This window comes from Protobothrops mucrosquamatus, unplaced genomic scaffold (assembly GCF_001527695.2).
Source record: "Protobothrops mucrosquamatus isolate PMUCROS unplaced genomic scaffold, P.Mucros_1.0 scaffold880, whole genome shotgun sequence".
In the NCBI taxonomy this organism is placed as follows: domain Eukaryota; kingdom Metazoa; phylum Chordata; class Lepidosauria; order Squamata; family Viperidae; genus Protobothrops; species Protobothrops mucrosquamatus.
In genome coordinates, this window is record NW_015387134.1 from 19,252 (window position 1) to 24,004 (window position 4,753).

The window sequence follows — 4,753 nt, forward strand, 5'->3', positions numbered from 1 at the left end:
AAGAAAGAAAGAAAGAAAGAAAGAAAGACAGAAAGAAAGAAAGAAAGAGGGCAGCAGTGTGCACAAACAACCCATTCCTTGCTTTTCCCAATTCCATCCCAGCAGACAACCCATACACCACCATGTCCTACTAAGCAGGTTCAATTGTCATCTGTCTGTGGTGCAATCCCTCCTCCCTGTTTGAGTGTTCTCCTTCCCATTGTTGTCTTCTTTTAGAAAGTATGGGTCTCCCAAGCCTGCTGTCATCTCTCTTACAGGAGGAATGGGTGGGGATTTGACCAGAACCACCTCACTGCAATCCAGGAAGAAGCTGGATCTGCAGACCGAGAATAATCGTTGGACAAAATCTGACCTTCTCAGATGCAAAGCCAAAAGGCTGCCGTCAGAAAGACCACTGAGCTGGCCCAACTCAGCCTTGCTTAATGAAGAGAGCCTGGCTCCAGAAGTGCTGCCTGTTGGTAGAAAGGCACACTTGTGTTTGTGTGAAGGCACCTGATTTGGCAGTGCCACCGGAGCCAAAGATAGCACGTGCTAACCAGCCACTGGCCATAACAGGTCCCCTTTGTGTGGACTGATGTTGAGACTTTGGGGAAAAGTGCAAAGAAGAGCAACTAAGATGATTAAAGGCCTGGAGACTAAAACATACGAAGAACGGTTGCAGGATGTGGGTTTTGGCCAGTCTAGAGAAAAGAAGGACTAGGGGGGGGGACATGATAGCAATGTTCCAGTATTTGAGAGGCTGCCACAAGGAGGAGGGGGGTCAACTTATTTTCCAAAGCACCAAAAGGCAAGCCAAGAAACAATGGATGGAAGCTAATCAAGGAGAGAAGCAACCTGGAATTAAGGAGAAACTTCCTAACAGTGAGGACAATTAATCAGTGGAACAACCTGCCTCCAGAAGCGGTGAATGCTCCAACACTGGAGGTTTTTTAAGAAGAGACTGGACAGCCACTTGTCTGAGATGATAGGGTCTCCTGCTTGAGCAGGGGGCTGGACTAGAAGACCTCCAAGGTCCCTTCCAGCTCTATTTTGATTGACAGCAGAAGGCATGATTGTAAAGCCCAGCGTGGCATGATGCTGCTCAAAATTTTTAGAGACTGTCCTCCTGAACATACGGGTGAAGGAGGAGACGAGAATGCTGCAGAGACTGCTTATAGAAGCAGAACCATTCAAAATGAAAAAAAAAACCCAGCTTTTTCTCTGGCAGGATGAATCAAAACAGGAACAGCCAGGAAACTGTACAATCCCTTGCTAAGGAAACACCATCCAGCAAGGGGGTATAGCTCAGTGGTAGAGCATTTGACTGCAGATCAAGAGGTCCCTGGTTCAAATCCAGGTGCCCCCTGTTGTTTTTTTTCCCTCCTCCAAGAAAAATTATCAAGAGGAAGCCTTCTTGAATAAGAGACATCCTGTTTTTCCCCAAAGAATCAAAAAGCCCGAGATTAGAAAAAGTGGATTAGCTGTGAGGCTAAAGAGAATTGTACAACATCCAAGAGGGAGGAGGGAATGATGAGGCTGAATTGTCTGTTGACGAGAAGCTTGGAAGTCATTCTATTTCACTGCTTTCAATTTTCTTTTTTTTCTTTTCCTGCACCTTTTTTTTTTCTTTTCCTTTCTTTTTAGATTTGTCTTTGACTTTAGGTCAAGTCCTTCAAAAAAATTTAAGTAAAGAAAGAACAAAAAAGCAAAGGTGATTGATGAACACACCCCTAAAAGCAGACAACTGCAAGCGACTTTCACAACTGCGCCCTCGGCACTGGGCAACAGAAATTCTTCTTACATAAAAAGATTCCCATTTGCTAATATTTGCCTGGTCAGGGGCTGTCCCAGACCCTGCAGATGGTCCTTGATTTACAAGAGTTCAGTTAGCGACCATTCAGTTACAAGGGTGGTGAAAAAAAGTGACTTACGACTGCTTTTTACACTTATGACCATTGCAACATCCCCATGGTCATGTGACCAAATTTAGACGTTTGGCAACTGATTCATATTTATGATGGTTGCAGTGTCCCGGGATCATGTGATCCCCTTTTTGTTACCGTCTGCCGAGCCAGATTCACTTCACAACCGTGTCACTCACCTAACAGCTGCGGTCATCCACTTAACAACTGGGGCAAGAAAAGTCCTAAAATGGGGCAACACTCGCTTTTTAAAACTCACTACTTTTAATCTAGCAATTTAGGCACAAAATAGCCAGAGCTGCTTTTCCTTTCATCTATGCCAAAATGATTTGCTCAATAAAGTTTTGCATTAGAGATTGGATCGTCTCTGCTATGCTTGCTTCGTTGGGTTCGTCAGTCGGAACCTTGACACTCTTACTTAATGATAGAAATGTTGGTCATAAGTCAAAGACTACCTGTATAGGCATGAGTTTATAATATTGGAAAATCAAGCAGGCCTAGAAAACATGCAGAGGTTGAATGTCTGCCTGGCGCACAGCTGCAGAAACTTAGGAAATCTGGGAAGGGTGAAATTCCAGCCTTCACCTCACCACCCTTGTAGAAAATGTCATAAAAACCACATCCGCCTTAGTGAGCAGCAGTTAAGTGAGCACATAAGTGAGGAATCCTTTTAAAAGCAGCGCTGTTGCTTAAATGCTCTGGTTCACACATTGTGCCGGTTATAACTTAATCTGTAATGTAGCTTGTGAACTAAATGTGGCTAACTTACCATGGCTAGGAGACGGCAATGAAAATTGTGTGGTCAGGAGACCACAATTGAGCATGTACACATGCACACGGACACACGGACAAAGATACAAGCCACGCGTGCAGTCTGCAGAAATATTTTCCCCCTCTTTTTTTGGGGGGGAGAGGAAACTTTGCTAAACTATATAATAAAGTTTGTTTTTTTCACATTTTCTTCTTTCAAGGTGGTACAAAAACCTGCCACCAAATTTCACCAATTGTTAGGGTTGCCAGGTCTGTTTCCCAAAAAAAAGCGGACAAGCGGGGGGGGGGTGTTAAGTAGTAAAAAAAGTAGACTGTACAGCTTTAGATTACGTACCATTTCATCATAAAGCTTTTGAATAAAAAAAAATGTCCACTATTTTGTGAAAAAAATAGTGAACATAATGTGAAAAAAGTGGACTGTCCACTCAAATAGTGGACACCTGGCAACCCTACCAATTGTGACCAGAAGCAGCTTTATAGGAAGCATTGAAATTGGCAGTGCAGAGGTGAACCGTCAATTGTGCTTTATTCAACCATGGTTAAACCAACCATGGTTTAGCCCAATAGGCAGATCCAGACAGTAGCAAAAGCCCACCTGTTTCCATTTGCAGCTCCTTTGGTGGAGGGCACCCTCCTGTGTCCTTCAGCCTTCCTTTCAACTTTGCGGTCACTACCTCTGAAAACTTCCTGTTTATGGCCGGATTACAACAGTTTTTGGTTTTTTTAAAAATAAAAAATAGAGGAAGCAAACCAGGCACTTATCAACAAACAGACTAGTTTAGGCCATGCTTTGAGAGTGTCTAATGCTTCCCTATAGGTGGAAGCAATCAGCATTAGGCTGAAGTCCCAGCTGGTAACTTTGTGCAAATCAAATATTTTAAAGCAACAGGAACCACTTTGCATCTTTTTTTGTGTGTTTTTTTTGTTTTTGGTAGTGCAATATCTGGAGTAGAAACCTTTCTCCTTAACATGCCAGAAGGAAGAAAATAGTTGCCACTAACAGAGGCTCTAAGGAAGTTTTTAATTAATCTTAATGTTGCTGTTGTGTAGTATTATTTACAGTGTTTCTCAACCTTGGCAACTTTACGATGTGTGGACTTCAACTCCCAGAATTCTCCAGCTAGCGTTGCTAGCTGGAGAATTTTGGGAGTTGAAGTCCACACATCGTAAAGTTGCCAAGGTTGAGAAACATTTAAATTTATTAATAAAGACTTAAGTCAGAAACTAAAAAAAGTTGATTTTGACTCGTGTTTGTCAACTTTGGCAACGTTAAGACGTGTGTGTGGGCTTCAACTCCCAGAATTCATCTTCGTAGACAATATTTTATGGACCAGCAATTTCTATCCTGCACTTTCAGGCCTGGGGCCCTGGGATATAACCAGAGTAATATCATTCTATGGAGATTCACAGTCATCCAGACTCTAGAGCTGAAGAAGCTTCTGGGATGAGAAGCGAAACGTCTTCAAAGAAAAACAAGAACGTCCAGTTGGATCTTGAAAAAGGATCTTTTGAGATAACCAGAGTAATGGAGGCAGGCAGAATTTATAGTGAAGATTTAAACAAAAACTCCAGCGTGATTGGCAAAAGATAACGATTGGCTTTGTCCAAAGGATTATAATAATAATAAAGTTGGAAGGGACCTTGGAGGTCATCTAGTCCAACCCCCTGCTCAGGCAGGAAACCCTATACCATTTCAGACAAATGGCTGTCCAGTCTCTTCTTAAAAACTTCCAGTGTTGGCACATTCACCGCTTCTGGAGGCAGGTTGTTCCACTGGTTAATTGTTCTCACTGTCAGGAAGTTTCTCCTTAGTTCTAGGTTGCTTCTCTCCTTGATGAGTTTCCACCCGTTGCTTCTTGTCCTGCCTTCAGGGGCTTTGGAGAACAGCTTGACTCCCTCTTCTTTGGGGCAGCCCCTGAGATACTGCAACCCTGCTATCATGTCCCCCCTCGTCCTTCTCAGAATAACAGAATTGGAAAGGACCTTGGAGGAGGTCTAGTCCAACCCCCTGCTCGTAGGAAACCCTCTTCCAGGGGTCCCCAACCTCTGGGCAGCAGATCGCCAGAAACTGAGCCACACAC

The 4,753-nt window shown here is 43.4% G+C and overlaps 1 non-coding gene across 1 annotated transcript; it reads left to right on the forward strand.

Moving 5' to 3' along the window:
* Nucleotides 1-1,273: 1,273 nt before the first annotated feature.
* TRNAC-GCA lies at nt 1,274-1,345 on the forward strand. Its single transcript has one exon. It is a non-coding gene; the product is annotated as a tRNA-Cys (tRNA).
* The last annotated feature ends 3,408 nt before the right edge of the window (nt 1,346-4,753 follow it).